The sequence below is a fragment of the Vicia villosa genome, linkage group LG2 (genome assembly GCF_029867415.1).
Source record: "Vicia villosa cultivar HV-30 ecotype Madison, WI linkage group LG2, Vvil1.0, whole genome shotgun sequence".
NCBI lineage: Eukaryota > Viridiplantae > Streptophyta > Magnoliopsida > Fabales > Fabaceae > Vicia > Vicia villosa.
The window spans coordinates 194,225,130-194,238,543 of NC_081181.1; the positions used below are offsets into that span (position 1 = coordinate 194,225,130).

Below are 13,414 nucleotides of genomic sequence, written 5' to 3' on the forward strand. Positions count from 1 at the left end.
AGATAATTAACCTTATGCATATGAACTTAAGGCTTATTTGGATTGATAGTGCTTCATAAATCAGATTTTTGAGAGAAAGAAGAAAGGAATAGCCATTGAAGCAAAGAGAAGGAAGGGAGAACTCATCTTCAAGTTTCTATTTTCGCAACTCTTGGTACAGCTCCACTAAAACGGTAATATCTCTCTGCTGGTAACTCCGATCGTAACGGTTCTGGTCTCGTTGGAAAGCTAACGAAATTCTCTACGATTTTCATATATGGTTCGCATTTGTAGGTGCTGTATTGACGGAGATAAATAGGCTTGAAGTTAAGGAATTTATGCTGATTGTGTGTTAAGGTGTGGCTGCGGATTTGATGATGAAGAAGATGAATTTTTGGGCAAGAAGAGAGTACCATGGCAGCATGAATGTTGTGTTAACCTCCATTTGATCCAAGGTGAGTCTCTAGTTAGAGACTTGGGGTTTTGTGGGGAAATTGGAATTTGGGGAAAATTGGGGATTTGTGTGATAAAAAATCATTGCATGTTTGTTTAATGGATAAAGGATGTGTTCTTTGATGTGATTATATGTCATAGAACGATGATACATGATGGAGTTCGAATTTGGATCATTAGGGAACCTTAGGAATGTTTTAGGATGTTTTGGAACTGCTTTTATGCAGGAAAATACGTTTTTTTGACTCTGCTTCAGTAGCAAATCGATTTGCATGGGTTGTAAATCGATTTTCCTTCCTGAAAATGTTATTTTTGGGCTCTGCTACAGGTGTAAATCGATTGTAGTAAGATGCAAATCGATTGCTTACTGACAGGAAAACAACTTTTATTGTTTTGATCATAACTTGAGTTTCGTGACTCGAAATGAAGCCTGGTCGGAAGCATTGGAAAGGTCTTTTAATGATCTCTATGAATATGCTTAGATATAAAGCTTTTAATTGATTTAAAATTTATGGCAAATGGATGTTTAGTTACATGATGTCGGATTAACATTTATAGAATAAAGAAAGGTATGTTTAATTCCCCAGAGTGCAGTTCCGTTCCATGTCGAGAACCGGAAGCCTCTTTGTTATGAGACCAATGTGTTTCCATGTACGTTCTAAATAATTATGTGGTTTGATTATGTTTAATATATTCCATGATCGAAACATATTTAACTCACATGTGACGAGTATGTACAAATGACATGATATTTATACGATGGATTTTGTCTAATATTATGTGCATATAATACAATGTAAATTGTTTTCCCGTCGTTCTGGTTGGACGTTCGGATGCTTGATTTTTGTAAACTTGCCTTGGTTGAATATGCGTGAATCGGAGTATAACCGTACTACTAGGATAGTAAATCCTGTTTACCCACTATGTGGATGCCCATTGGTAGCCCGTGTGACGTTTGTGTTATGTATTATATACCATGGATGATTTGGTTTTATGCCTGTTGTATATACGTGTCTATATCCGTATATTTTGCGTCACCTGAGCTACTATTACGGTGGAAGCAAGTGAGGGTCTTTAATGGCGTTTCCCACTTGGTAACTCACCTGCGTGATTAGTATGGTAAGTGGGTGATGCCACGTAGGCAATCACTGAATTACTTGCCTCTAGTAACGTCAATTAGACAGTGTTACTAGGCTTTCTCCCGGTGGGCTTGTACGTCGAAGAGAATGTATTGTACCTGTTTACTCACCTGCGTACAGAGGATAAATACCATTGTAGTGGAAGCAAGACCGGGGTCTTTAATGGCGTTTCCCACTTGGTAACTCACTGGCGTGCCTGTGATGAGGTTGTAAATGCCACGTAGGTAATGGTACAACTTAACTCATCTCGGGTGGAATTCCATATAGGAATGACCCGAATTCATCGTGTGGTGTGCTTGTGCAATTCTTTCGACATATATGTACTTGGATACTCACCGAGGGTACGTGGCAGAGGTAGCCTAGTCAGATGGGTATAACTCCTTGATTCCTCACAATAAGGATGTGAGTTTGCATATTGTGAATTGTTGTTTTATTGAACGCCTCATTGGATAGTTAAGGGACTTCCAATTGTTGTGATACCCTTGTTTGTATTTGCACCTAAACGTGAGGCATAACCCCGGATTCTAGGTGAATCTTTTTATGATGCATGTACCTTGTAGAACCGAGCAAACCCTTAAGATAGGGAGGCTCACTAAGATTTAGTAATCTCACCCCAATCAACTTATATTTTTTTCAGGTGCAGTTTAGTAGCTTTTGATAGATAGCCGGTTCGCAATGATGGCTTGAAGTGGTGTCGGCTCGAAGACCTCGTTGATTTTGACATTCCGCTGTGCAAGATCCATTGAAGACTCATGTATTGTGCTACTTAGTAGAATTTCGTGTTGTATTTTATATGGATCAAATATTGTACCTTGACTTGTGTATGTACTCAATATCAATTTTAACGTTTCATGCATAATATACTAGTCAGTTATGTATGGGGTGTTACAATGTAAATAGCGTAGTTTACATTTCCCGCACAATTGATGTAATAGCGTAGATTTACTTTCCGCATTTTACATTCCCGCACTTTAAATTTCTGTACACATAAAACTGCGTTTATGTCAAGGATAAAAACTGAAGCGTTAGGTCACTAACTTCAAAGATAAAAATATCTGAACCAGAACATGATCACACTTACACCTCTTAGGATAATCTCTCTGTTACTCTTTTCAAAAAATCAAATTCTACTGTTTCAAATACAAAATTCAAACTTTTGTTTACATTCGGTCAAAGGAGAAGTTTCTAAAAGAAATAGGAAAGGACCTTATAAACTTAGGGTAGATCTCCTAAATTGCTTGCTCAAATCAAAACAACAAATGTCTCAAATATTCATTGTTTTTTCAAAACAAAACTTTCAAAAAAGACAACACTTAGTATATATCCAAACAAGGATCATTACGAAGTTAAAGTTTTTTTTAAACATCTTTCGAAAGATAAAATACTTTGTATACATCCGCACAAGGATCATTATAAAGCCAATTTACAAAGGTAATTTAAAACCACATACAAGCATTTCAAGGCAAGACAAATGATTCAAAACAAGTGAGCAAAGCAATTAAGAGCCCATGGATAACCATGGATACAAAGGGGTGCTAATACCTTCCCTTTGTATAACCTACCCCCGAACCCAAAATCTCTTAAAGTTCTTTTTCTGTTTCGTTTATAAACCTTTCCTTAATTGGATAAAATAAAAGTCGGTGGCGACTCTCTGATTTTCAAAACTCAAAAGCAAAAGAAGAGTCAGTTCGTATCTCACGAGATATAAAAAACCGAGGTCGACACTATTACATTAGAAAAAACACTATAAATAGTTTAATGTAGGCATTGTTATTTTCATCATTCAAGACAACATGGCAATGGGCATCAACAAGGTGTATTTTTTCATTGCTATTCTTTGCATTGTTTCAATTATGATTTCAGGTAACAAATAAATTTTTTCATATTTAAATTTAAATAATTTTAAATGATTAATTTATAATATATAATATTTGCATTTTAAAAAAATATTGTAAATAAAATTATGTTAACTGTAGGAGAAGCACAAGTTATCCCTTGGGATGTTTGCTATGAAAAAGGACCTTGTCCAGGTGGTGATGCTCAATGTGCTGAAGATTGTAGAACACTTAAGGGATTTTCTTTAGGGGGAAAGTGTGGTTGGACTGGCCTCTGTAGTTGTAAGGGTTGTTGTTAGGGGGATTAATTGTATATTTTATTAATGTTTGAAAAGAATAAATATATTGATTTTTAGCTTAAAACTAAAAATACATTGATTTTCATTTTATCATGTGTTTTAATAAACTTTGATAGGTACACACAACGCTGTAAAATTGAAATAATACAAATATAAACACAAAAAATAATGATGTGTTAACAAAAACACTAAAAACAAAAAATGAATAGCCTCGAGCATAAATAAATTTGTCAACATTGTAAGAAATGACACATGAACTAGACATCATTAAAAGATGACCTCATGCATATATATATATATATATATATATATATATATATATATATATATATATATATATATATATATATATATATATATATATATATATATATATATATATATATATATATATATATATATATATATATATATATATATATATAGTTTGTGAAGAAGGCAACAAAGTTTTCTTGAGACCATATTTGTAGGGGAGACAACAAATTGAATATATTAAACTAGTTAGTGTTGAAATATAAATATTTAAATCCGATAATTTTACATATTTTATAGCCTCCGCAAAATTTAAGTTGAAATTCAACTTTAAGTCATACTTCAAAGTGGTTTTACCAAACCACCATTGTTATTGGGATTATATCCCCTTCGAGACAAGGTTGGACAAACCGATCAAGAGGAATGTGACATTCATTTTTCACTACTTTAGTTAAATTTTTAGGTGGGTGTATTCATTTAGGAACGCATCTATATAAAAATGAGGAGAGGGAACCAAGCTAAAACAAATTATTAAAACTGTTAAGTTAATGATATAGTACTAGAAAAAATCCATGTTCAATTTAAATAAAGGGCAATGCTAACGAGTGTCCTAGGAGCACTGGTTACGAGTTTAAATAGTATACTTTGTTTATTAAATACTTGAATTAATTAAAACGAAAATAAAAATAATTGACTTTTCTAAGAAAGAAAAGGTATTTTTTTTAAATACTTATATTCAATGCATTGAAAGTTTAAAGTTTATTCAAACAAAATTGATCAAAAATTGGTAAAACAAATTAGTTGGTTAAAATTACTAAAGACAGAAAAAAAATTAGATGAAATTCTAAATTAAATTTGTACTTTTAACAGTTTTAGTATTTAAAAAAGTATAACTAAATTAAGAGGATATAATTTTAAAAATTTAAAAGTAAAACAATAAAAAAAACATTCTAAATATAAACAATAAATAAATAGAATATTATTTTAACATGTTCCAGTAAGACTATTACATTAGAAAAAACACTATAAATAGTTTAATGTAGGCATTGTTATTTTCATCATTCAAGACAACATGGCAATGCGCATCAACAAGGTGTATTTTTTCATTGCTATTCTTTGCATTGTTTCAATTATGATTTCAAGTAACAAATAAATTTTTTCATATTTAAATTTAAATATTTTTAAATGATTAATTTATAATATATAATATTTACATATTAAAAAAATATTGTAAATAAAATTATGTTAACTGTAGGAGAAGCACAAGTTATCCCTTGGGATGTTTGCTATGAAAAAGGACCTTGTCCAGGTGGTGATGCTCAATGTGCTGAAGATTGTAGAACACTTAAGGGATTTCCTTTGGGGGGAAAGTGTGGTTGGACTGGCCTCTGTTGTTGTAAGGGTTGTTGTTAGGGGGATTAATTGTATATTTTATAAATGTTTGAAAAGAATAAATATATTGATTTTTAGCTTAAAACTAAAATTACATTGATTTTCATTTTATCATGTGTTTTAATAAACTTTGATAGGTACACACAATGCTGTAAAATTGAAATAATACAAAGATAAACACAAAAAATATTGATGTGTTGACAAAAACACTAAAAAAAAAATGAATAGCCTCGAGCATGAATAAATTTGTCAACATTGTATGAAATGACACATGAACTAGACATCATTAAAAGATGACCTCACGCATATAAATTAGATCTAATATATATATATATATATATATATATATATATATATATATATATATATATATATATATATATATATATATATATATATATATATATGTTTGTGAAGAAGGCAACAAAGTTTTCTTGAGACCATATTTGTAGGGGAGACAAAAAATTGAATATATTAAGCTAGTTAGTGTTGAAATATAAATATTTAAATCCGATAATTTTACAAATTTTATAGCCTCCGCAAAATTTAAGTTGAAATTCAACTTTAAGTCATACTTCAAAGTGGTTTTACCAAACCACCATTCTTCATATAAGTCCTTCTATTCCTTTAAACACACGTAGAAATTTTGAAATCTAAATTTTAGTTCTTTATCTTCATACCATTAATCACAAGAAAGCAGGATGATATCAACATTCTCAAAAAAAGTTTGAATATCTTTAGAAAATCAAGTTGGCTGGAAGTCAAAATCATATTCTTTAGCTAACCTCATATTATTTTGCCGTCAAAAAAAATATTTTATTTCAAACATGATTTCTTTTAAATTAATAATAGTTTTTGTATTAGGTATATATGTAAATTCAATTAACTTTTACCAAATTGTATTTTATTCTCCCATTATCTCTAATGACAATAACTCTTCATAGCCATGAAGATATTACTTTTTTAATAAATTCAACACCAGTATCCATTTTGACGACCTTCAATGACTGCCTATTACGAGAAGCACCTTTAGGCCATTGGATACGACAATAAAGATTAAACATGCATTATTAAATATTCTATCTCAAGATTGTTATTGGGATTATATCCCTTCGAGACGAGGTTGGACAAACCGATCATGAGGAATGTGACATACATTTTTCACTACTTTAGTTAAATTTTTAGGTGGGGGTAATTATTTAGGAATGCATTTATATAAAGATGAGTAGAGGGAACCAAGCTAAAACAAATTATTAAAACTGTTAAATTAATGATATGGTTAAAATACTTATATAATAGATATAGTTTTAGAAAAAATCCAGGTTCAATTTAAATAAAGGGCAATGCTAACGAGTGTCCCGGGAGCACTGGTTACGAGTTTAAATAGTATACTTTGTTTTAAATACTTGAATTAAGTAAAACGAAAATAAAAATAATTGACTTTTCTAAGAAAGAAAAGGTATTTTTTTTAAATACTTATATTCAATGCATTGAAAGTTTAAATTGTTAATTCTGTTAAAGAATATTTACTATATTTGAAATTCCTAACCAGTGCTCCTGGAGCACTCGTTAGCATGACCCTTAAATAAAAGATAAAGCTTTAAATTTAAATTTAAAAGGGGATATTTTTCACTTTACTTTACAAATCGAATTAGTATTGATGAGTTAAGTGTAACTCAAGTTTAACATGTATAACTTATTAAATGAAACATATAGATTAATATCATGTGTAAACTATGATAGATTGTTCAAAATATGAATACATGCAAAGTTGATGACATGAAATTTCAGCATTTTATGTTTTGGAGTTTTTTTGAAGTAATTTCTTTGTATTATATATATATATATATATATATATATATATATATATATATATATATATATATATATATATATATAATTTTTGTTTGTATACATGTATTTTAGTAATCAAATTTTAATACTTTATAATTAATATTTTTTAAATTAGAATTGGATGAAATTTTATTCAAACAAAATTGATCAAAATTTGGTAAAACAATTGTTGGTTAAAATTACTAAAAACGAAAAAAGTTGGTTGAAAGTTTATTCAAACAAAATTGATCAAAAATTGGTAAAACAAATTAGTTGGTTAAAATTACTAAACACAGAAAAAAAATTAGATGAAATTCTAAATTAAATTTGTACTTTTAACATTTTTAGTATTTAAAAAAGTATAACTAAATTAAGAGGATATAATTTTAAAAATTTAAAAGAAAAACAATAAAAAAAACATTCTAAATATAAACAATAATTAAATAGAATATTATTTTAACATGTTCCAATAAGACTATTACATTAGAAAAAACACTATAAATAGTTTAATGTAGGCATTGTTATTTTCATCATTCAATACAACATGGCAATGCGCATCAACAAGGTGTATTTTTTCATTGCTATTCTTTGCATTGTTTCAATTATGATTTCAGGTAACAAATAAATTTTTTCATATTTAAATTTAAATATTTTTAAATGATTAATTTATAATATATAATATTTGCATATTAAAAAAAATATTGTAAATAAAATTATGTTAACTGTAGGAGAAGCACAAGTTATCCCTTATGATGTTTGCTATGAAAAAGGACCTTGTCCAGGTGGTGATGCTCAATGTGCTGAAGATTGTAGAACACTTAAGGGATTTCCTTTGGGGGGAAAGTGTGGTTGGACTGGCCTCTGTTGTTGTAAGGGTTGTTGTTAGGGGGATTAATTGTATAATTTATAAATGTTTGAAAAGAATAAATATATTGATTTTTAGCTTAAAACTAAAAATACATTGATTTTCATTTTATCATGTGTTTTAATAAACTTTGATAGGTACACACAATGCTGTAAAATTGAAATATTACAAAGATAAACACAAAAAATAATGATGTGTTGACAATAACACTAAAAAAAAATGAATAGCCTCAAGCATAAATAAATTTGTCAACATTGTATGAAATGACACATGAACTAGACATCATTAAAAGATGACCTCACGCATATAAATTAGATCTAATATATATATATATATATATATATATATATATATATATATATATATATATATATATATATATATATATATATATATATATATATATATATATATGTATTGTTTGTGAAGAAGGGAACAAAGTTATCTTGAGACCATATTTGTAGGGGAGACAAAAAATTGAATATATTAAACTAGTTAGTGTTGAAATATAAATATTTAAATCCGATAATTTTACAAATTTTATAGCCTCCGCAAAATTTAAGTTGAAATTCAACTTTAAGTCATACTTCAAAGTGGTTTTACCAAACCACCATTCTTCATATAAGTCCTTCTATTCCTTTAAACACACGTAGAAATTTTGAAATCTAAATTTTAGTTCTTTATCTTCATACCATTAATCACAAGAAAGCGGGATGATATCAACATTCTCAAAAAAAGTTTGAATATCTTTAGAAAATCAAGTTGGCTGGAAGTCGAAATCATATTCTTTAGCTAACCTCATATTATTTTGCCGTCAAAAAAAATATTTTATTTCAAACATGATTTCTTTTAAATTAATAATAGTTTTTGTATTAGGTATATATGTAAATTCAATTAACTTTTACCAAATTGTATTTTATTCTCCCATTATCTCTAATGACAATAACTCTTCATAGCCATGAAGATATTACTTTTTTAATAAATTCAACACCAGTATCCATTTTGACGACCTTCAATGACTGCCTATTACGAGAAGCACCTTTAGGCCATTGGATACGACAATAAAGATTAAACATGCATTATTAAATATTCTATCTCAAGATTGTTATTGGGATTATATCCCTTCGAGACGAGGTTGGACAAACCGATCATGAGGAATGTGACATACATTTTTCACTACTTTAGTTAAATTTTTAGGTGGGGGTAATTATTTAGGAATGCATTTATATAAAGATGAGTAGAGGGAACCAAGCTAAAACAAATTATTAAAACTGTTAAATTAATGATATGGTTAAAATACTTATATAATAGATATAGTTTTAGAAAAAATCCAGGTTCAATTTAAATAAAGGGCAATGCTAACGAGTGTCCCGGGAGCACTGGTTACGAGTTTAAATAGTATACTTTGTTTTAAATACTTGAATTAAGTAAAACGAAAATAAAAATAATTGACTTTTCTAAGAAAGAAAAGGTATTTTTTTTAAATACTTATATTCAATGCATTGAAAGTTTAAATTGTTAATTCTGTTAAAGAATATTTACTATATTTGAAATTCCTAACCAGTGCTCCTGGAGCACTCGTTAGCATGACCCTTAAATAAAAGATAAAGCTTTAAATTTAAATTTAAAAGGGGATATTTTTCACTTTACTTTACAAATCGAATTAGTATTGATGAGTTAAGTGTAACTCAAGTTTAACATGTATAACTTATTAAATGAAACATATAGATTAATATCATGTGTAAACTATGATAGATTGTTCAAAATATGAATACATGCAAAGTTGATGACATGAAATTTCAGCATTTTATGTTTTGGAGTTTTTTTGAAGTAATTTCTTTGTATTATATATATATATATATATATATATATATATATATATATATATATATATATATAATTTTTGTTTGTATACATGTATTTTAGTAATCAAATTTTAATACTTTATAATTAATATTTTTTAAATTAGAATTGGATGAAATTTTATTCAAACAAAATTGATCAAAATTTGGTAAAACAATTGTTGGTTAAAATTACTAAAAACGAAAAAAGTTGGTTGAAAGTTTATTCAAACAAAATTGATCAAAAATTGGTAAAACAAATTAGTTGGTTAAAATTACTAAACACAGAAAAAAAATTAGATGAAATTCTAAATTAAATTTGTACTTTTAACATTTTTAGTATTTAAAAAAGTATAACTAAATTAAGAGGATATAATTTTAAAAATTTAAAAGAAAAACAATAAAAAAAACATTCTAAATATAAACAATAATTAAATAGAATATTATTTTAACATGTTCCAATAAGACTATTACATTAGAAAAAACACTATAAATAGTTTAATGTAGGCATTGTTATTTTCATCATTCAATACAACATGGCAATGCGCATCAACAAGGTGTATTTTTTCATTGCTATTCTTTGCATTGTTTCAATTATGATTTCAGGTAACAAATAAATTTTTTCATATTTAAATTTAAATATTTTTAAATGATTAATTTATAATATATAATATTTGCATATTAAAAAAAATATTGTAAATAAAATTATGTTAACTGTAGGAGAAGCACAAGTTATCCCTTATGATGTTTGCTATGAAAAAGGACCTTGTCCAGGTGGTGATGCTCAATGTGCTGAAGATTGTAGAACACTTAAGGGATTTCCTTTGGGGGGAAAGTGTGGTTGGACTGGCCTCTGTTGTTGTAAGGGTTGTTGTTAGGGGGATTAATTGTATATTTTATAAATGTTTGAAAAGAATAAATATATTGATTTTTAGCTTAAAACTAAAAATACATTGATTTTCATTTTATCATGTGTTTTAATAAACTTTGATAGGTACACACAATGCTGTAAAATTGAAATATTACAAAGATAAACACAAAAAATAATGATGTGTTGACAATAACACTAAAAAAAAATGAATAGCCTCAAGCATAAATAAATTTGTCAACATTGTATGAAATGACACATGAACTAGACATCATTAAAAGATGACCTCACGCATATAAATTAGATCTAATATATATATATATATATATATATATATATATATATATATATATATATATATATATATATATATATATATATATATATATATATATATGTATTGTTTGTGAAGAAGGGAACAAAGTTATCTTGAGACCATATTTGTAGGGGAGACAAAAAATTGAATATATTAAACTAGTTAGTGTTGAAATATAAATATTTAAATCCGATAATTTTACAAATTTTATAGCCTCCGCAAAATTTAAGTTGAAATTCAACTTTAAGTCATACTTCAAAGTGGTTTTACCAAACCACCATTCTTCATATAAGTCCTTCTATTCCTTTAAACACACGTAGAAATTTTGAAATCTAAATTTTAGTTCTTTATCTTCATACCATTAATCACAAGAAAGCAGGATGATATCAACATTCTCAAAAAAAGTTTGAATATCTTTAGAAAATCAAGTTGGCTGGAAGTCAAAATCATATTCTTTAGCTAACCTCATATTATTTTGCCGTCAAAAAAAATATTTTATTTCAAACATGATTTCTTTTAAATTAATAATAGTTTTTGTATTAGGTATATATGTAAATTCAATTAACTTTTACCAAATTGTATTTTATTCTCCCATTATCTCTAATGACAATAACTCTTCATAGCCATGAAGATATTACTTTTTTAATAAATTCAACACCAGTATCCATTTTGACGACCTTCAATGACTGCCTATTACGAGAAGCACCTTTAGGCCATTGGATACGACAATAAAGATTAAACATGCATTATTAAATATTCTATCTCAAGATTGTTATTGGGATTATATCCCTTCGAGACGAGGTTGGACAAACCGATCATGAGGAATGTGACATACATTTTTCACTACTTTAGTTAAATTTTTAGGTGGGGGTAATTATTTAGGAATGCATTTATATAAAGATGAGTAGAGGGAACCAAGCTAAAACAAATTATTAAAACTGTTAAATTAATGATATGGTTAAAATACTTATATAATAGATATAGTTTTAGAAAAAATCCAGGTTCAATTTAAATAAAGGGCAATGCTAACGAGTGTCCCGGGAGCACTGGTTACGAGTTTAAATAGTATACTTTGTTTTAAATACTTGAATTAAGTAAAACGAAAATAAAAATAATTGACTTTTCTAAGAAAGAAAAGGTATTTTTTTTAAATACTTATATTCAATGCATTGAAAGTTTAAATTGTTAATTCTGTTAAAGAATATTTACTATATTTGAAATTCCTAACCAGTGCTCCTGGAGCACTCGTTAGCATGACCCTTAAATAAAAGATAAAGCTTTAAATTTAAATTTAAAAGGGGATATTTTTCACTTTACTTTACAAATCGAATTAGTATTGATGAGTTAAGTGTAACTCAAGTTTAACATGTATAACTTATTAAATGAAACATATAGATTAATATCATGTGTAAACTATGATAGATTGTTCAAAATATGAATACATGCAAAGTTGATGACATGAAATTTCAGCATTTTATGTTTTGGAGTTTTTTTGAAGTAATTTCTTTGTATTATATATATATATATATATATATATATATATATTTTTGTTTGTATACATGTATTTTAGTAATCAAATTTTAATACTTTATAATTAATATTTTTTAAATTAGAATTGGATGAAATTTTATTCAAACAAAATTGATCAAAATTTGGTAAAACAATTGTTGGTTAAAATTACTAAAAACGAAAAAAGTTGGTTGAAAGTTTATTCAAACAAAATTGATCAAAAATTGGTAAAACAAATTAGTTGGTTAAAATTACTAAACACAGAAAAAAAATTAGATGAAATTCTAAATTAAATTTGTACTTTTAACATTTTTAGTATTTAAAAAAGTATAACTAAATTAAGAGGATATAATTTTAAAAATTTAAAAGAAAAACAATAAAAAAAACATTCTAAATATAAACAATAATTAAATAGAATATTATTTTAACATGTTCCAATAAGACTATTACATTAGAAAAAACACTATAAATAGTTTAATGTAGGCATTGTTATTTTCATCATTCAATACAACATGGCAATGCGCATCAACAAGGTGTATTTTTTCATTGCTATTCTTTGCATTGTTTCAATTATGATTTCAGGTAACAAATAAATTTTTTCATATTTAAATTTAAATATTTTTAAATGATTAATTTATAATATATAATATTTGCATATTAAAAAAATATTGTAAATAAAATTATGTTAACTGTAGGAGAAGCACAAGTTATCCCTTATGATGTTTGCTATGAAAAAGGACCTTGTCCAGGTGGTGATGCTCAATGTGCTGAAGATTGTAGAACACTTAAGGGATTTCCTTTGGGGGGAAAGTGTGGTTGGACTGGCCTCTGTT

General features: G+C 27.2%; 1 long non-coding RNA gene across 1 annotated transcript; it reads left to right on the top strand.

Annotated features, from left to right (window-relative positions):
• Positions 1 to 10,408: 10,408 nt before the first annotated feature.
• Positions 10,409 to 10,856, top strand: LOC131647806 (uncharacterized). The gene is made up of 2 exons (XR_009297967.1): positions 10,409 to 10,494; positions 10,609 to 10,856. It is a non-coding gene; the product is annotated as an uncharacterized LOC131647806 (long non-coding RNA).
• The last annotated feature ends 2,558 nt before the right edge of the window (positions 10,857 to 13,414 follow it).